Source organism: Pelodiscus sinensis, chromosome 2, assembly GCF_049634645.1.
Source record: "Pelodiscus sinensis isolate JC-2024 chromosome 2, ASM4963464v1, whole genome shotgun sequence".
Taxonomy (NCBI): domain Eukaryota; kingdom Metazoa; phylum Chordata; order Testudines; family Trionychidae; genus Pelodiscus; species Pelodiscus sinensis.
Genome location: NC_134712.1, coordinates 213,921,064 through 213,941,923, shown reverse-complemented (window position 1 = coordinate 213,941,923; position 20,860 = coordinate 213,921,064). Strand labels below are relative to the sequence as shown.

Here is a 20,860-nt window from a genome sequence, read left to right as displayed (position 1 = left end):
GTTGTAAAGCCGACTCTTTGAATATCAGTATCTTATTAAAAAAAGTCAGATTTCCAACTGAAAGCTTAAATGGATAAAACCTGTAATTTTGCACAAACGTGAAAAATGTAAAATCAATAATGAAAAACTTTAAAACAAACATCAATATTATCCATTGAAATTATAAAAAAATAAAAATGTATAAAAAATAAAAATAAAATTCTGCTAAGACTATTTGTAATGTAAAGATGATGATTGCACCTCTTTCAACGAGCTCGCATTCTCCATACAGTAGAGCCATTCAGTTCTGAACACCACGGGAATAGCAGTTGTTTGCATCACTGAACAAAATACTATTCTTTCAGAAGTTTACAACTGAACACTGACTTAATACACCTTTGAAACTTTATTATGTAGAATAAAAATGCTGCTTCCAACTATCTTATTTAAATGAAACTAGAACAGAAATAGTTTTTTGCTCATCAAATCTTCTTTTTAAACTTTCCCATTATTTTTGCAGTACATTTTACATTTAACACAAGCAAATATAATAAAGTACTTTTTTTTTTCGTCTCTGTTGCTTTCTGACTGCATACTTCCAGTTCCAAATGAGGTATGCAATTGACTGGTAAGATTGTAACTCTAGTGTTCATAACTTGTGAGGTTCTACTGTATTTTGTAATTCGCCAAAAAGGTAAGCAATTCTAGAATCTCAATTCTGGATCTCAAAGCTGTGATTACTCTTCTTTGTATTAAAGTAGATTATAGCTGCATTCCCCTATAATCCCAAAATCTTTCAACAAAATTAAATAAAAAAAACCCTCCAGTAGGTAACTAGCTCTATACTTTACTATTCAGAAAGAAGATAGTCTCTGACTCATGTCAGATAATCTTTTCCCGGACCCACAACTGAAAATCCTTTCATCGGTATACATTATATGTCAATTTGTCTTTCCACAAAATGGAAATTTTTATCATTACCATTTATAGTTTGCAGTGCTGCTGCACCTCTTCAGAGGATAAAAGGAGGACTTCTGTTTTCCATGCGCTCAATCCAGTATATTTCACCAGAGTAACAAACTGAAAAATGCAAAGGAAAAAGAATTCTAATTAAATGTGAAATGTTATGAACAAGACTGTGATTAAGAATGTTTTCATTATAACAATTTCAGAACTAGTTAAGTTCACAGAGGAAAGGTCCATCAGTTAGCCAGCCTGGTCAGGGATGTAACCTGTGCTCTGGGTGTCCTAATTTCCAGAAGCTGGGAGTGGAGAACAGGGAATGAATCACTTGATAATTGTCCTCCTCTGTTCATTCTCTCTGAAGCTTCTAACATTGGCCTCGGTCAGAAAAGAGGCTACTGGGCTAGATAGACCATTGATCTGACTTAGTATGCTATTCTTGTATTTATTGTTTTGTCAACTTCAAGATATCAACACTAGGAATGGCACGCCTGTATGAAGGAATTTCGGGGGGGGCGAGGGAGGTGGAAGCTGTGGGAGGGGCTGGTGGCTGCCCAACCCCCTGTGGCCCAGCCCAGCCCTTACTCCTGGGTGAGGAAGGGCGGGAGGGAAATCAGCACTAGCCTTCTCAAGTTGGCCAGAGCACAGTGGAGGGAGGCTGAGGCAGTGCACCTCCCTGCTTTCCCTAGGTCAGCCAGAATTGGCCCTATGGTTGACCATGAAGGGATATGTTCACACTCTTTGCACCTCTCCCTTGCGTACAGGCCTGAATGGGAGAGAAGTCTTTAAATATTGGTTTGTATTAGAGTAGTATCTGAACCCAATCAAGCCTCAAGCCCCACTATGCTAACTGCTCTACCAAAGTGGTCTCCAACCTTTTTAAGCACAAAATCACTTTTTGAATTTAAGTGCAATCCAAGATCTACCTCAAACCCAGACATTTTTGCCCCCTCTCCTTCCCCACCCTTTCTGTGAGGCCCCATCCTGCTTACTCCCTCCCCCATCCTCACTCACTTTTACCAGGATAGGGCAGGAGGTTGGGGATGTGTACAGTGACCATATTTTCTGAACCAAAAATAGGGACACAGTAGCAATGCCCCCAGCCTCATTAGCCACACACTTGATCCCTTAGGCCCTGCCTATCTGTCACAAAGTTCCATCCCTGGAGGTAGTACCTTCCAGGGTTAAGAGGGACATATGACTGGAAGTAAAGGATGTTGTGTGACCCCTCTAAGAACTTCTTGCACTGTCCTCTGCCAATGTGGATGAGCATTAACTCGGAGGAGGGAGAAGGGGGGAAAGAAATGGGGGTGCCTCTATTTCAGTAGTTCTCAAACTTTTTGTCCTGTGAACCACCTGGCTCAACGTAAACTTTTCCGTGGACCACCAGTTGCTAATGGAAACTCACTGTTAATTACATAATTACGCTTGAGCCATTTTGCTAGTGCTGCAGCTAAGGAGAATGATATAATTTAAATTATTAAACAGATTAAGTGTTTTAACTTTGTGTTTATTTAAAATGAAGTTTGATAAACTAAGTAAAATATTAATTTATGACCAACACAAAAGGTTTTAATGTTTTCTTTACTTATGGCAGAGGCAAGGAACCTTTTTTGGGTTGGGGGCCACTGACCCACAGAAAAATCAGCTGGTACTACACAAGTAGTAAAAACACTCCTCCCAAAACCCCCAACCCTCACTCATCTGGCCCCCAACTGAGACACCTTACTCCTCTGGTGTCCCAGGTCCACAGGGAGAGGGATGGGATAGCGAGGAATGAGGTTCAATATGATTAGTCAATAAGCACCACTCTGCAGAGCCACAGTGGGGTAGCTTCAGGAGCCGGCTCTAGCTGGGACTCAGCAGTCCTGGGTCATGCAGGCTCTGGGAGCCACCTGTGCTGTGGCTCTGCATTTTAAATTTAGTAAAATTTAAATTTAAACAGACAGCCCAGGCCACCATGAACAGAGGCTGCTTGGTAGTAGCAGCCCATGTCTTCAAGGGGCCCAGCTCCCTGTTGGGACCCCCATGGACAGGGGCTCGGCCTGCCACGGACAGAGGCTGCTTTGCAGCAGCTTCTCCTCCATCCCTTCTGCTGCTTCTGATAGACCAGACCGGGGTAAAATGCGGCCCAGGGGCTAGATTCAGCCCACCAAGCCACCAGATCCGGCCCGCCTTAAAACCCAGTCCCTGTGTCTCTACTGTGCAGGGAGACAGAGGCTTTGTGTGATCTCTCCACCTCCAGCCTGATCCTCAGCTTCTATTGGCCAGAACAACTGGCCAATAAGAATTGACCTCAACCAATCTCTCAGCTCCTATTGACTGGAAACAGCCAGCCAATCGGAGCTGAGAGATTGGCCTGAGTGACAGGGGCAATGCAAGCCTCTTCCCCCAAACTAACTTGAGAACCATGTGGAGGGAGGAGGCTGCATTTTCCGGTGGACTGGGGCTGCAGCAGGCAGGGAGCCCAGTCTGCCTTGCGGGTGCTGCAGCCTGCTGGCCAGGAGACACTTAGATAAACTCCTCCCAGCCAGTGCCTGCATCTAGCACCCCAACTCCTCCTGTACCTCAACTCCCTTCCCCAGGTTACCCTCCAAACCCTCTGCACCCCTGCCCCAACTCCCTCCCAGACCTGTCCTGCACCCCTTCCCCAGGCCAGAATCCTCTCCTGCACCCACCCTTCTCTGACCCTACACCCCAATCTCCTGATCTAGGTCACAACCCCCTCCTCCAACCAAACACCGTCTCTGACCCCACGCTGACTCCTGCCAGTAGATCAGGATCAACTGGTAGAACTTGGAGCCTCTGACTGGTGATCTTGACTGATCAAGTAGCAATAAAATGAACAGAGTTTAGCAGAAGTTATAGCTAAAGTTAAGATTTTATCATAATTACTTTTTGTAAAAGTCATGGGCAGCCTGTGTCATTAAGCAAAAATTAATATCCGTTGGGGCATGGGAACTTATTGCTGGAGGTTTGAAGGGCTGAACCTTGAGCCCTGGTGCAGACTGGTGCCTGACAGCCTACAGTTCTGCCACCTGAAGAAGGTGAAGTTAACAGCCGGGAGCCCCAGTGCTCGCCTGCATGACTGAAGATGAAGCCGAAGTAGTCATGAAGATGCATTAAAGTCACTGCATCTGTGACCTCCATGGCAAAATTGTATTCTTAGTCACAGCATTTCATTTGCCTAACCAATGCCAAATAGGAGTTAATGGTAAGCATTCTATCCCAAGTACTACCTAAAGGTTGGATTTAAATTGCTTTTCTAGCAGGATGGATAAAAGTGGATTTAAAATTATTAATTTTTTAAATTTTAAATTGGATTTTTACTTACATTAAATACAGGTTTATTTTTTTAATGAACCTATTTAAAATTAAATTTGAATCTTTGATAACCTATGTTAAGTCCTACACTTACTATAATCCATTAAAATAATGTAAATTAAGACTGTAATATTAAGCAGTACATATCCGCTGTCAATTTTAAAAAAAAGTTATGTTCACTGAACTGGGGAAAGTCCCTGGCTATGCCCTTCTAACCAGAGTTTAAGTGCTAAACCAGCTTTTATGCAGAGTTGGCATAGCTGTGTTTGCCCCAGGATATTAGACATACAAGATGGATGAAGTAACATCTTTTATTGGACCTACTTCTGTTCATTAGAGACACAAGCCTCTGAGCCTAAATGGAACTCTTCTTCAGATTGGGGAAAGGCATTCCAAGTGTCACAGCTAAATCAAGGCAGAGAAGATAGTTTAGCACAGGGGTCAGCAACTTATGGCTTGGGAGCCAGATATGGCTCTTCTGGAATCCCAATGCAGCCTCTCCCCAGATTCCCCTGCGGGAGGGAGCCAGCGCTGGCACTACAGCCTTATCTCCCCCCGTCCCGTCCCCCCCTGCAAGACTAAAATGCCAGCATCAGCTTCCTGCAAGAGGGAGGAGGGGAAAGAAAGCCCTGAGCCTGTCTGCATGCGGAGAACAAAATGGCTCAGTGCGCCGCCCTTTTTTTTCCTGCCCCCAGGATCAAGACTGGCTCCATGCGCTGTCATTTTCTTTCCCCGGGAAATACTTCCTGCAGGCTTCCCCTGCGAATCCTGCCTGGCCAAATGGAAGTAGCAGGAAGCTTGTTACATGCGGCATGAAAACAAATAAGTGCCCCACAACCCTCATGCACAGACCCTGCACCCCTCTGGCCAGAGAGCCTGCCCCCAGCCTACTCCTGCCCCCCAGCCAGAAAGCCTGCCCCCTGCCAGACACCCTGCCTCATTCCATTCTTGCCCCTTGCGAGACACCCTTCCCTCAGCCCGCTCATGCCCCCTGGCCTCTCCTACTCCCTTCCCTCGGCCAGATACCCTACTCCCAGCTGGCTCCTGCCCACTACCTTCCACCCAGACCTCACCCGCTCACCCTTTCCTACACCCTACCTCCTTCCTAGATTCTGCACCCCCATCCCTATCCCATTCACTGGCAGCTCTGCCCCGCACACTTAACTCCTCATTTTGGCCCCACTCAAGAGCCATGGGGGGGGGGGGATCCCACAAAATCCACTAACCCTGGAACCCCAAAAGAATAAATCTGGCCAGAGGTCTTGACCCTCAGTCCTCTCTGCCGCTCCCCCCACCATGGGGCTCAAGCACCAAGGGAGTGAGGTTTCAGTTGTGAGTCACATCAGAGAGGGTTGGAGGGTGTGTGCGTGTTTGTCTTTTGCTTCTCACTTATGTGGTCCCCAACTAATTTTTCTGTGGGTCAGTGGCCCCCAACTCAAAAGGGGTTCCCCACTCCTGCCATAAATAAAGACAATGTTTAATCTTTTTGTGATGGACATAATATTTCACTTTCTTTGAAAATGGAGCTTGGCCAACAAGTGCCCAATTGGGGCCCAATCCCCATCTGGCTGTAGCATCATAACACTCCTACACCCCCAATCCTTAGTCCATAATAAACCCGAACACCCTGCCCTGAGCCCTCATACTGCTACATTCCTAGACTCCCGCACCTCCACATCCTCAGTTCCTTGCCATAACACTGCTGTACTTGCACATACCCCAACCTGGCCCATCATACATCTACCCCCACATTCCCAAACTTCTGTACCCCCACATCCCTGTTCCCTTCCGTAACACTTCTGCACCCTCACGCACTCTAACCTTGTGCCCTGAATCCATCATACACCCACATCCCCTGCTCTGAGACCCTCATATACCCCATCCCAGCCTCCTGCCATAAGATTGACTGAAGACAGTCTGAATATGTGCAGGAAGCTGGATTTGACCAGTTATGATGTAAACTTCAAAGAAATGTACAAAAAGATGCAGCAGCAGAAGTTCCATTAAATAAAATCTGTGAGCACAATGTTTAATTTATGCTATCATTAATCATTATGTTAATTGGCTGAGCCTCAGTCAGGGGGAGGGGCTACCAGAGCTATATAAGCCTGTGTCTCAGCGACCAGAAACAGTTAACAGGAGAGTTTGGAGAGGGAGGTTAGAGGGCACTAGTGACTTCTGACCTTCTTTAATACATAACTCTTAAATAATCTATATTCCAGAGGTTTAAAAAGAATCCCAGTTTATACTTAAACTTATTCATTAGAAAAATGGAGACAGAAGCCCAGCAGCAGAGTGGGGGCTATCCTGTTTACTGTGTCGAGTGTAACATGTATGATTACCTGCCCTGTGGGTGGGTGGCGTATGTGTGCACCCGTTGCAAGGAGCTCCTGACCCTCAGAGACCGAGTTCGGACTTTGGAGGCGAGAGTGGCTGAACTGGAGGAGCTAAGGGAGGTAGAGAGCTATGTTGATGAGACTTTCCAGGAAACTGTAGTACTGTCCCACCTCCAGTCTGAGAGCCCCAGTGCTCTTAAGGAGGATGAAAGTCTCAAGGGAACAGAGCATTCAATGGGAGCAGACGGAAACCATCCCGTAGTTGGGACCCTCCTCCCAGAGGATGTTGTGGTATCCTCTCGCACTGAGGATACCTCTGAGGGGGAGGGAATGCCAGTTAGGAAGAGGCAGGTGTTAGTAGTGGGTGATTCGATCATTAGAAACATAGGTAGTTGGGTTTGTGATGACCGGGAGAACCGTATGGTCACTTGACTGCCTGGCGTGAAGGTTGCGGATCTCTCGAGGCATCTAGACAGACTTATGTGTAGTGCTGCGGAGGAGCCGGTGGTCGTGGTACATGTGGGTACCAATGACATAGGGAAGGGTAGGAGAGATGTCCTGGAGGTCAAATTTAGGCTGCAAGGAAACAGACTGAAATCCAGGACCTCTATGGTGGCATTCTCGGAAATGCTTCCAGTACCATGCGCAGGGCCAGGTAGGCAGGCAGAGCTTCAGCGTCTCAATGCGTGGATGAGACGATGGTGTACGGAAGAGGGGTTTAGATTTATTAGGAACTGGGGACACTTTTGGGAGAGGGGGAGCCTATACAGGAAGGATGGGCTCCACCTAAACCAGGGTGGAATCAGACTGCTGGCACTAAACATTAAAAAGGCCGTAGAGCAGTTTTTAAACTAAGAGATGGGGGAAAGCCGATTGGTGCGGAGATACACGTAAATCGGAGGGAGACTTCTCTTGGAGGAGAATCCATTGATAGAGATTCTCTAAGATAGTCAGAAAGAGAGGAGGGGAGAGGGCAAACCATGGGCCAAAGCAGACAAACAACCGCATACAAAGGAATCCAATGCATCAGAGAAAGGCAGACAAATAAGCAGTGGCAAATTTTTAAAGTGCTTGTACGCAAATGCTAGGAGTCTGACTAATAAGATGGGTGAACTAGAGTACCTCGTATTAAATGAGGAGATTGACATAATAGGCATCACTGAAACTTGGTGGAATGAGGAAAATCTGTGGGACACAATCATACCGGGATATAAAATATATAGAAAGGATAGAGCAGGCCGGGTGGGTGGCGGAGTGGCACTGTATGTGAAAGATAATGTAGAATCAAATGAAATAAAAATATTAAGTGAATCAACATGTTCAATAGAATCGCTATGGATAGTAATTCCATGCTCCAATAATAAGAAATTAGCAGTTGGGATATATTACCGACCACCTGACCAGGACAGCGATACTGACATTGAAATGCTAAGGGAGATTAGAGAGGCTACCAAAATAAAGAACTCTGTAATAATGGGGGATTTTAATTACCCCCATATTGACTGGATACATGTCACCTCAGGAAGAGAAGCAGAGATAAAATTTCTCAATGGCTTAAATGACTGCTTCTTGGAGCAGCTGGTGCAGGAACCCACAAGGGGAGAGGCAATTCTCAATTTAGTCCTGAGTGGAGCGCAGGATCAGGTCCAGGATATAACCGTTACAGGACCGCTTGGGAATAGTGACCATAATATAATAACATTCAACATTCCTGTGGTGGGAAGAACACCTCAGCAGTCCACCACCCTGGCATTTAATTTCAAAAAGGGGAATTACGCAAAAATGAGGAGGTTTGTTAAACAGAAATTAAAAGGCACAGTGACTAGAGCCAAATCCCAGAAAGCTGCATGGAAACTTTTTAAAGACACCATAATAGAGGCCCAACTTAAATGTATACCCCAAATTAAAAAACATAGCAAGAGACCTAAAAAAGAGTCACCATGGCTTAACCACAATGTAAAAGAAGCAGTGAGGGACAAAAGGTATCTTCTAAGAAGTGGAAGTCCAATCCTAGTGAGATAAATAGAAAAGAACGTAAACACTGTCAAATCAAGTGTAAAAATGTAATAAGAAAAGCAAAACAAGATTTTGAGGAACAGCTAGCCAAAAACTCAAAGAAATAACAAAATGTTTTTAAGTACATTAGAAGCAGGAAGCCTGCTAAAAAACCTGTGGGTCTCCTAGATGATTGAGCTATAAAAGGAGCAATCAAGGACGATAAAGCCATTGCGGAGAAACTAAATTATTTCTTTGCTTTAGTCTTCACGGCTGAGGACGTTGGGGAGATTCCTGAATCTGCACCGTCCTTTGTGGGTGATGAATCTGAGGAACTGTCCCGGATTGAAGTGTCATTAGAGGAGGTTTTGGAACAAATAGAGAAACTTAATGTTAACAAATCTCCGGGACCGGATGGCATTCATCCAAGGGTTCTAAAAGAACTCAAATGGGAAATTGCTGAGCTATTATCTGTGGTTTGTAACCTATCCTTTAAATTGGCTTCCGTACCTAACGACTGGAAAGTAGCCAACGTGACACCAATATTTAAAAAGGGCTGTAGAGGCGATCCTGGCAATTACAGACTGGTAAGTCTAACTTCAGTACTGTGCAAATTAGTCGAAACAATAGTAAAGAATAAAATTGTGAAGCATGTAGAAGAACATAATTTGTTGGACAAAAGTCAACATGGTTTCTGTAAAGGGAAATCCTGTCCTACTAATCTGTTAGAGTTCTTTGAAGGGGTTAACAAACATGCGGACAAGGGGGATCTAGTAGATATAGTATACTTGGATTTTCATAAAGCCTTTTACAAGGTCCCTCACCAAAGGCTCTTGTGTAAATTACATGGCCATGGGATAAGAGGGAAGGTCCTTTCTTGGATTGAGAACTGGTTAAAAGACAGGAAACAAAGGGTAGGAATAAATGGTAAATTTTCAGATTGGAGAGGGGTAACTAGTGGTGTCCCCCAAGGGTCAGTCCTGGGACCAATCCTTTTCAACTTACAGGCAGTCCCCGGGTTACATACAAGATACGGACTGTAGGTTTGTTCTTAAGTTGAATCTGTATGTAAGTCGGAACTGGCGTCCAGATTCAGCCACTGCTGAAACTGATCAGTTTCAACAGCGGCTGAATCTGGACGCCAGTTCTGACTTACATACAGATTCAACTTAAGAACCCCAGGCATCCCAAAGTCAGCTGCTGCTGAAACTGATCAGCGGCTGATTCCAGGAAGCCCGGGGCAGAGCCTTCCTGCAGTCAGCCGCTGGTCAGTTTCAGCAGCGGCTGACTTGGGGACGCCTGGGGCAGAGCAGCTGGGGTGCTGCTGGGTTGGTCCAGTCGCGCCCAGAGCAGCGCTACGGGACCAACCGGCAGCGCCCCAGCTGCTGTACCACAGGCGTCCGGAGCAAAGCCACGGAGCACGGGGGCAGCGAGACAGCCCAGATGCCCCGTGGCTGTCCTACTGCCCTCGGGCTCCGCGGCTTTGCTCTGCTTTGCTCCCCCTCTGGGCTGTCCACTGCCCGCGTGTTCCGCCGCTTTGCTCCCCGTCCCCCTAGTCTGCAGACCAGGGAGAGGGGGAGCAAAGCAGAGCAAAGCCAAGGAGCACGCGGGCAGCGGACAGCCCAGATGCGTCTGGGCTGTCTGCTGCCCGCGTGCTCCGCCGCTTTGCTTCCTCTCCCTGGTCTGCTGGAGACCAGGGAGACGGCCCCGTTCGTAACTGCGGATCCAACATAGGTCGGATCCGCGTAACTCTGGGACTGCCTGTATTCATAAATGATCTGGAGAAAGAGGTAAGCAGTGAGGTAGTAAAGTTTGCGTATGATACCAAACTGTTTAGGATAGTCAAGACAGAAGCAGACTGTGAGGGACTCCAAAAAGATCTCACCAAACTGAGTGATTGGGCAACAAAATGGCAAATGAAATTTAATGTGGATAAGTATAAAGTAATGCACATCGGGAAAAATAACCCCAACTATACGTACAGTATGATGGGGGCTAATTTGGCTACGACAAATCAGGAAAGAGATCTTGGAGTTATCGTGGACAGTTCTCTGAAAACTTCCACACAGTGTGCAGCGGCGGTCAAAAAGGCAAATAGGATGCTAGGAATTATTAGGAAAGGGATAGAAAATAAGGCCCAGAATATCTTACTGCCCCTGTATAAAACTATGGTACACCCACATCTTGAATACTGTGTACAGATGTGGTCTCCTCACCTCAAAAAAGATATTTTGGCCTTGGAAAGGGTTCAGAAAAGGGCAACTAAAATGATTAGGGGTTTGGAACGGATCCCATATGAGGAGAGGTTAAAGCGACTGGGACTTTTCAGTTTAGAAAAGAGGAGACTGGGGAGGGGGGGATATGATAGAGGTCTATAAAATCGTGAGTGGTGTGGAGAGGGCCGATAAAGAAAAGTTATTTATTAGTTCCCTAAATAGAAGAACTAGAGGACACCAAATGAAATTAATGGGGAGCAGGTTTAAAACTAATAAAAGAAAGTTCTTCTTCACACAGCGTGTAGTCAACCTGTGGAACTCCTTGCCAGAGGAGGCTGTGAAGGCTAGGACTATAATAGAGTTTAAAGAGAAGCTAGATAATTTCATGGAGGTTAGGTCCATAAAAGGCTATTAGCCAGGGGATAAAATGGTGTCCTTGGCCTCTGTCTGTCAGAGGCTGGAGAGGGATGGCAGGAGACAAATTGCTTGATCGTAGTCTTCGGTCCACCCTCTCTGGGGCACCTGGTGGTGGCCACTGTCGGTAGACAGGATACTGGGCTAGATGGACCTTTGGTCTGACCCAGTACAGCCGTTCTTATGTTCTAATTATCAATAATATGAAGCCATATATTTTTAGTCATGCAAATGGACATTCTATACAACTTTTTGCTGACCACTTGTTCTGAGTTTTGATGTAGTTTGGCTCTTTGGTTTGAAAAGGTTGCCGATCCCTGGTTTAGCATAACATATTTCAAGGGACATAATTCAAGTTGAAATGGCCTGTAAGCCTCCCCCCCTCCAATCATGGGCTGGAGGTGAGGAAAGAAGGGACAGAAGATTTAACTTCCTCACAGACTTCCCTCACAACTTCAACAATCACCACCATCTATTAAGCTAGTGGTTCCCAACCTTTTTGAGCATCCAGACCCCTTTTCAATGTTAAAATTTTACAGACTCTGCAACAGAAGTACAGTACCAGGAAGCAGGAGCCAGCACATCTCTTGGTCCATGCTGCTTCCTTAGCCCCTGCCCATCCACAGAGGATACAGCGAGGGGGCTGTTGTGACAAAAGGCAACTTCTGCCCCGGCACTCCGTCTTTGGCCAGGCACAGAGACCGGGGTGGGGGGGGGTGGGGCAGAAGGAGAGGAAAAGAAAAAAGAAAGGATTAGTCACACAGGGCCACTGGGGGCAGGGGAGGGCTGGAGTGTAGCAGGATGATGAATGGTGCCTCTTAGGGTATCAAGATCCCATCCCTAGGGCAGGAGGCAGCATGCATGCAGCCTGTTGCAAATAGCAAGCCCCATGTGAGAATCGCCTGGCAGAAAGTCCCAGTCTCTCAGTGGGTCTGATCCTTATTTTCTTTTTCTTTCCTAAACTTTCCACAGACCCCCTACAGAACCATCACGGACCCCGGACCACAGATTGGGAACCACTGCATTAAACTCTCTCTGCAATTCTCCCACACTAGCCATTCAGTAAGATAATGCCACTATTAGCTTCAACAATGGAATCTACAGCTAGCTAGCTCTCGCTCTTTCTCATTTTCCTGCAGGATGATAGAGTGAAGTGCATCTGCAGGAACCAAGTACCACCTACTCTCAGTGTGGCCCTCTCCAGGGCCCATGTGGAGAGCTGGAGCTGCCGCGCTGCGGCCCCAGGCCAGCCTGGCCCTCCCCTCTCCAGCAGCTGAGGAGATATGGCCCAGAGACTGGGACTGGTGCAGCGTCAGCCCATCTCAGGCGGCCAGAGAGGGCCAAGAGATGGGGGCTGGCGTGGCCTTGGCCCTCCTCTGGGAGGATAGGAGGATGCGAGGCCAGCGCTGCGGGGGGGGGGGGGGGGGGGAAGAGATGCCAGGGGGAGGGGTGTGAGTGTCTGGTGCTGCGGGGCAGGGCTGCGGGAAGGGCCAGGCCAAGAGGCCGGGGCTGGCGTGACCCTGGCCCTCCCCGACGGTTGGGAGGAGTGGGGACTGAGAGGCTGGAACAGCCCCAGATCTGGCCCCTGCCCTCCCTGGTGGCTGGAAGGAGAGCTGGGGGTGCCTACCTCCAGGGACAGGGGGGTTGCCAGTGTAGTGAGCAGGGGGCACAGCCCCCTAGTATACAAGAAGATACATTATTTTCACAGATCCAATAACCATCCCAAACACACCAAGAAATCTGTTACATACAGTCAGGCACTCTGATACCACAGAATGTACATCAAGGAGAATATCGAGTACACGCCCTGTAACTCACAACTGCCCTCATCAAACAAGGACACTCCATCAGAGAAGTAGATTTCATCATAAAACAGACCACCCAAATACCTTGAAAAAAACCTGCTTAAATATGAAAATAACTCCCCTATGAGAGCATGCCCCGGTTTTCACTGCACACAATTACAGCCCATATTTGACGGGGACCACAAACTGAAAGAAATCTTTTCTGAACCCTCTCTTCTGAGCTTCAAATAACTCCCAAATCATGCCAATCTCATCATCAGAAGCAAGGTCCCCACAGACCGGGACACACCAATTCAAAGCATCACCAGAGTCAGAACAACAGATGCAAACCCTGCAGACATATCTCCACTGCTAGAATGATCAACACCAACCACAATAAAGCTTTCAAGATTGCTGGGTTCTGTACTTGCCTATCACAACATATACTTTACCTTGCCCAATGCACTAAATGCCCCTATGGCAATTAGGTGGGTAAAACTGGACCATCACTATGTTCTCAAATGAACTCACAAGAAAGTGATAAAAAATAAAAACACCACTTCACCTGTGAATAAACACTTTTCACAAAACAATTGTTCTAGATCTAACTTCCCAGTCCTCATTCTCAAATCAAATCGCCTAATGCTTTCAAAAAATGAGCCTGAGAGTCTAAATTCATAACTTTGCAAGACTCTAAAACAATCATGGACTGAGGAGACAAATTGGATGTATGACTTATTACAACAATCTATAACCAGTCTCAGAGGAGTAGCCGTAATAGTCCATAACTGAAAAAACTTAAACAATGAATAGTTCTGCAGCACTTTAGAGACTAACAAAAAATGTAGATGATAACATGAGCTTTAGTGGGCACAACCCATTTCTTCAGATGAATGGAGTTAAGGAGTCCAGGGTACAAATAGATAGCTGAGAAAGAGAGGGGATGGTAAGGTCTCAGAAACACCCCAGGCCTTGCTTCACCATGCCAAGCACACTAGATGTAGGCAGGTAGGCTCAACTCAGCAGCATACAAGTTTGGAGGAGCTTAGGAGATTCAAGTTTGGGGTGATAGGGTTCTATCTGGGTGCCAACAGCATAGTAAGGGGGTCCAAGTGCAAGGGAGATCTGGATGAACAGCGACTTATTGAGGGGGGAGAAGGGGGAAGGAGACTTAGGTGGCTCTCTCAATTCAGGATTTGGGGTTTTCAAAATGAAGACACACTAGGATTCTGCATGAGGGGTCCAAATGAAGATTTTTGGGGTTCAAAAGGTAGGGGTTGGGTGGGGAAGGCTCAGCAGTGGGGCCCCACATGCTGACTTGGGAAGCTGTTGGTCCAGGTGCTGGCTTTGTAGGACTCATTGGGGTGGGAGTCTGAGGGGGGGAGGGGGGCCTTGTCAGAGTGGTCCAGGTGCAGGGAGGGTGGGGATTTGAATGCATGGGTAATCTAGTGGGGATCTATGAGTGGGGATTTGAATGCATGGGTGATCTAGGTTCAGGGGTGGAGTCCAGATGCAGGGAGGTTAGGATTAGCAGGAGATCTGGTGCAGGGGTGCTCCAGATGCAGTGGGTGAGGCTTGTTGGGGTGTGGGTTTAGGTTCAAGGGCATTAGTGGGGGTTTTCTTAGTGCAGTGGTTGATGCTTGGTGGGACAATCTGGCTAAAAGGTGGGTTCAGATACACAGGTGTCTGGCAGATGAAGGAGAAGCTTCCTGTACAGTAACTCCTTCCCTCCACAGATGAAGAACAGTGAAGCCAGAAAGCAGGCTGTGGTGTTGCCTGTAGCCAGATAATTTTCTGGGGGTGGGTCTGACCCCGTTCTAACTGCTCCTTGCAGGGGAAGAGGAAGTCCTGTCCTCCCCAGTCAGTTAAGACTACTAGCTGTGCATGGCACAGTGTCAGAGTCACTTCCCCCTTACTGATTTATTGCACCCCACTAACTGCTCCTGGCACCCAAATCAACACATCAATGCCGAGGGGTGTGTGTGGCGCATGATCACCTTTGCCCAGGGCTGATACCTGCAGCTGGGTAGCGGGGCTCTGGCTGTCAGTGCCCCACAATGCCCCACACTGACAGCCACTCAAATTGCTCCAGGTGAGGACACATATTGCCAACAAAAGGGAGCTAGGTCTGGGGTGGGCAAAGGAGCCTCCATGGGCCAAATCCAGCCCTTCAAGCAGATGGATCCAGCCCACAGAAGCCCTGCCACTCCCTCACCCGTAGGCCAATCAGGGTCTGGGGGCAGAAGGGGCATGTGAAGTCTCTCACTCCCTGCCCCTGCTTTGCAAGTGCCATGCACCCTTTGCAGGGCAGGGGCAGGGAGCGAGAGACTTTGCATGCTCCTCCCATCCCCAGGTCCTGATTGTCCTGGGGGAAGAGAGGGTACAAAGCCTCCTGCTACCCTGCAAGGGGGTGGGTACCTAAAGGGAACTGCCAGCTGTTCAGATAACAGCTGATAGTTCTCTCTGCAGAGGGCAGGGGGCAAAACTCCACATGCTCCCCCACCCCAGGCCAATCAGAGTCTGTGGGAGGGGGAGCACAGAAGTGTCCTGGGGCAACTTCAAAAATTAGTGAAGCACCCCCTGGTCTAAAATTATTGTCCACCCCTAAGCTAGGTGGACAGGGCTATCCCGTGGGAGATGTGAGGCCAAGGCAACCTCTCTTGCCCCAGGCCTCACCCCTTCCTGCCCCTGCTCTGCCCCCACCCCATCCCCATTCTACCCTTTCCAAAGCCCCAACCCTGCTCCACTCAACCCTGCCTCTTCCCACCTCCCTTGTACCTCTTCCCTGAAGTCTTCTCTTCAGAGCTATGCGACCTAAGGGATTACTGGAGGGTGGGGGGAAAGGGGAAGGGGAGAGGAGGGCTAGCATTGGGTAGCAGTAGGGGTCATCCCTCTGCACTCACCATGGTGGTGGGAGCCTGAGAAGTGGAGCAACATACACAGCAGCCTGCTCCCATTTCCCAGCCAGGTTGTTCCACTTCACTTCAGTGGTGGGAAGCAGAGCACTCTGGTCCCCTGAGCAATGCTGAGTTTGGAGAGTTTGGAGGCTGGGGCACTCTGCTTCTTGTTGTCATAGTGAAGCAGAGCAACCCAGTTCAGAAATGGTGGTGGAGTAGTGCAGGCTTCTGTGTATGTTGCTCCACTTTCCAAGACTTCCTATGTTGCTCCACTTTCCAAGACTTCCTACTACTATGGTGATTGTGGTGGGGGAGGGGGAACTGATCACTGCTGCCATACCTCACCAACCCTGCCAGGCAATCCCTCACACTGCTCTAAGCCCTGTAGGTGCCCATCAATATGGGGGACCATCTTGTCCATAAGATGGCTGGAGTGGCTGCCACGTCCCCCTCTCCCCAAAAGCACAGGGACTGGGGCAGCTGTCTTGAAGATGGGATTGCTCTGGACATACAATACTAATTTAGTTTCCAAACACAGCTTACCACACATTACAGGTAAAAAAAAAATTAATCATGTAGTAAGGCAGAGGTCCTTAAACTGTGGGACATGCGGTTGAGGCCCAGGCCAGCCCCCATGGGGAGCAAGAAAGAGCTCCATCCAGCTCCACTCCTGGCCCTGACTGCTGGCCCCAACATTGGGGGCCTCCACCTTGGTCACCTTACCGCTGTCCACATCCCTCTTCCCCCAGCCTGGGCCATGCTCTCAGTCCTAGAAGTGGTGAAGGGAGGAAAGCAGCAGTAAGGTGTGACCTCGAAAAGTTTGGGGACCATTGAAATAAGCAATGCACCATTCACAATTTTTTAACAATGTAAAAGTAGTAACATTTTTGCCTTAGTGGTCTCCCAAAAGAGGAAAAAGAATCAATGTTCACAACAGAGCAGCAGCTGGCTTCTAGTGAGATGCAACTACTAGGTGGAGGAAAAGGTACATATATTATTCTAACTAGCTTCCTCTCAAGGCTTACTTCTAGGTTTTAGCCTCAAACATGTAATTTTTAACACACACACATCCTTCTTTGGAAATGTCTTTTGTTTATATTCACAATGGAGTTAGGCCTCTTTTTGGGTACAAGCAACTACATATATTCTTCATTATCTTTGCTATCAATCAACAAACCTATCATTTCTGAGAATCGGAGATGGGAACAGAATACATCACTTCCTCCTCTTTTAGCCCTGGGTACTGCACACACTCCCCCAGGGGTTAACCAGAGATTATTAACTAACCGCTGCGCGCAAAAGGTGAGATCTACATACACTGAGCGAAGCAGTCGTACCTACTGAGGTCAGAGCAGCCCCCCCGGAGATAATGGCGCGACACACGTGAGTAAGGGCTCTGCCAGCACTGCGGGAGCGCTCAGGAGACTGGCAAGTCAGTGTCGGTCTCTATAACACACCGCACCGGTAGCGTCTGGCGTCTGCCACAAGCGAGTGGGGTCTTCGGGCTGAAAGAAAATTTAACTTTGCGCAGCACTGAGACGGGCGATCGCCACTGCGAGACAGCAAACTCCATCCCCTCACCTTCCCGGGCAGACACCGAGCGCCCCGCCCCAAGCCCTGCCGACCTCCCTCGGGCGAAGCGATGCTCTAGCTAGCCCTCTGCCACAGCAGTCCCGGGGAAGAGGCTTTGTGGGTGGGGCGGAAACCTATCCCCCAGCCCGGAAGGCAGAGGCGCTGACAGGAGCACGCAAGAGCGGCTCGGGCTGGGACTGGGAGCCGGCCCCTCAAACTTTTCTCTGGCCTGTTGATCTCCGCCCTTTCTCAAAGCAGCTACAGCAGCTGGTGCGCGCTGGCTGCGGCCGGGCCGGGGCCACAATAGGGCGAGCTCCGGCTCCCTCTCCCCAGGCCGGCTCCCCGTTAGCTAACCTGGGCGGCTGCGCGGCATGTTCAGCAGCTGAAGGGCGGCGCCTGGGGGCGGCCCCGGCCTAACCTTGGCTCCGTCCGCCCCGCTCTCTTACCCGCGGCGTCTGGAGCCTCCTCCCGGGACTCATCCTCCAGCGCGGCTCCGGGCCCGCCCCCGCTCGCGCATAGCCCGAGCCTCCCCGCCCCGCTCCCGCCCACTGAGCCGGCAGATTTGCTTCCCGGCCGGGCGCCGCTGGGCCCGGCTGCTGCCAATGAATTTCCGGGTCGCCGGCCTGAGCGGCTGCTGCTGCTGTTGTTGCCGCCGCTGGCCACGAGCGGAGGGGGACTGGGCTGCAGGCCGGGCCGGGGCGTGAGGCGCCGCCAGGGGGGCCCAGCCCGAGGGGAGAGGGATCCGCGTTGGGGCCAGCGAGCCCCGCCGCCAAACAAAGGGCAGCGATCGAGCTCCCGCCGCCGACTCCGGCCAGACCCCGCTCCCCGCTGCGGCGAGCCCCGGGCGCGGCCAGCGCTTCACTCGGAGGCTCCGGGCGGGGGGGCCGATGGAGGCGCGCTGGATGCGGGGAGAAGAAGCGGCGGGGAGAGACTCTTTAGAGAGCTGGTGAGTGACCCCCGTGCCGGGGGTGTGTCTCCTCAGGCGCGGCCTCAGCACCGCCCGACTACTGCTGGGCTCCTTGGGGGGCGCGGGGACTCCATCCCCTCTCGGGCCGGGCAATGGTGCAATCGGCTGGGGTGGGAGGGGGGAAGCAAAGGCACGGCAGACAGCTACCAGCAGCCTCCTCCGCATGTCTGCAGCCCTTGGCATCCCCGTAGGTGGGGCATCTAACTGGAGCCAAATGCTGAATGCAGCAGGACAGCGGAGATTTGCCGAGGAGACCAGTGCAGGGAAGAGCGAAGGTGGCTCTAGGGATGTCTCTCTTTGCTGCCACCAAAACAAGAGATCGGAAAGGCAGTATGTGCTCCTGTACATGGGATACATTTAGTGCGCTGCTTATTAAACATCATTCTCTAGGACCAAGGATCACGAGTCTTGCTAATTACTGGTCTGACACAAGCCCTATTTTGGAGAACCTAATGTAAATTATTTTGGCGTAGTCTTAATAGTAGGAGGCTCATGCCTTAAACAGCTGAGATGTTTCTTGTGTGACCGTGTATGGTACGAGCATTATATAATATATGCATCCATCAAAATGTGTTGCTTCTGATGAATCAATTGCACTTCCCTTTGTGATCCCTCTGCAAGTTGTAGTCACTTGTAATTCATGAGACAGTGAAAGGTTGGCAGTATGTGGTGGATTATTTACTTAGAAACTACTTAGGTAAAGAACTGGGAAATGTTCAGTATTTCCTCTGTTGAATGATTTATGTAGGTATAACTTATCAATTGCAGTTTTTCTGAGTCCTGTGAATTCTTTTGAGGCCACTAATTGAAATATAAATGGTAGTTTTGTTGTACCCACAGAACTGTAAGAAACTTGAATCGCCAGACCCCAGTATCAGTTCCTTTGTTTAAAAACAAATATTTGCATTGACTTCAAGAAGATTTTTAGGAAACTTTTACAAAAGAGGTATAAGAAGAGAGTGTGTAGGAGGCTTGTGTAGCTATAATTATAGTTGTGATTCTTCTCATATAACCCTCTTTTCAGGATCATTATAAACAACCACTCTAAGCTGAAACTGAGCAGTCAGAGTTTCAGATGGGAATTTTTTTTTCCCATTACAAAATTTAGCCCTGATCATGAGTAATTTTACAGGTATAAGTGCTTGAAGGATCCCTTAATTTGCATTTACATTTTTAAAAAATAAGTAGAACCATACTAATTGATGTTTGCTGAGTCCTCTTCCTCCCCAACCCTTCCCTCCAACCAAGGATACATAACCACAAAATGCACATTGTTCACTTTACATTTGAAATAAGATGCTGCAACTGAATGTAAGTGAATGGATCCCTGCATCCATGCAGAACACCACTGGCCTTAGCAGATATCCATGTAGGCACTAGAGTGAGACCTCCCTCCCTTTACCTCCCTCCCCTCACCCCCAGAATTATTGACTGTGCAGATTAGCAAAGTAAAACTACTGAGATCCTCTTCTAAGTATATGTATTGGTTTTCCTTTGGGTGTTTTTTTTTTTTTAAACAGTAGTTAGTACATTGCTCTGAGGACTTTAGTCTCTTTTAGGTGTTTGAGGAAAAAGTGGTACGTGTTCTTTCTCTGAAAGAAGATATTGCTACCTGTAAACAAGAAATATTTTCTAACCAAAAATGTAGGGACTTACATAGACTGTTCATTTGGGGTTCATGTATACCACTTGACCTTATCAAGAGAGAGTGAGGCAGCATAATTCAAAGCAGGACTTTCTGAGCATGGAAAGACCAAGCAGCATGAGAAGAGGAGGAGACCCTGTAGCAGAGTCTTCTGGAATCTTGCTCCAAGCCTTTCTGTGCTCCTGTACTGGAACAATTTGTTCTCACACCTATGATGTGTGAAGGAGTTGGAATTTAGGAAGTTAATGCTGTTGCTTTAAATAGCTTACTCGGTTGTAAATTGAAATTAGTGTCTTGAGTATGTGCTTTATACTTAGTTGTAAATTAAAATCTTTAGAATACAGCAGTAACATGTAAAAGAGGATTTATTCATTATGTTGTTTGTTGCCATCTTGTATATAGTGTATCATGAATAAAGACTATTAATACCATATTCACTAATGGGGTCAGAATTACAGTTTAAACCCTCCAGAAAGACTACCAATAATTATAATGTACTGTAAAAAGAATGTAAGTATTGTAAACAAAAATAGCAAATTTAGGACCTTTAGTCATCAGTTACTTGTGACAATGGTTTTGTCATTTGTTTTGCCTGTAAAATGCTGTGTGCGCACACTCACATGATTTCTTTCTTTATTGACACAGCAAACCAAAAAAAAAAGGAAAGATTTACTCAGACTAGATAACCTTCCTTTAGGTGTTAGCCATTATTTAATGGGGAGACTTAAAAAAGATTTAGAAACTAGTGTAATTCTCTGTCTTGTCTGT

The 20,860-nt window shown here is 48.0% G+C and overlaps 2 protein-coding genes across 8 annotated transcripts in view; one reads left to right on the top strand and one right to left on the bottom strand.

Moving 5' to 3' along the window:
- Positions 1–18,050, bottom strand: part of KRIT1 (KRIT1 ankyrin repeat containing) — a 56,632-nt gene extending 38,582 nt beyond the window's left edge. Inside the window, exons 1-3 of one of the 5 annotated variants that reach the window (XM_075922382.1) lie at positions 17,927–18,050; positions 17,246–17,413; positions 961–1,059 (exon numbers count right to left, since the gene is read on the bottom strand). The gene's annotated coding sequence lies outside the window, so the exon portion shown is untranslated. Of the gene's footprint in view, positions 1–960; positions 1,060–17,245; positions 17,414–17,834 lie in introns of all 5 variants that reach the window. The other 4 variants (XM_075922383.1, XM_014569233.3, XM_075922384.1 and 1 more) reach the window with 4 other exon arrangements.
- A 74-nt stretch (positions 18,051–18,124) lies between these two features.
- Positions 18,125–20,860, top strand: part of ANKIB1 (ankyrin repeat and IBR domain containing 1) — a 109,189-nt gene continuing 106,453 nt past the window's right edge. For 2 of the 3 annotated variants that reach the window (XM_075922380.1, XM_075922379.1), the window contains exon 1: positions 18,125–18,426. The gene's annotated coding sequence lies outside the window, so the exon portion shown is untranslated. The remainder of the gene's footprint in view (positions 18,427–20,860) is intronic. The other variant, XM_075922381.1, reaches the window with a different exon arrangement.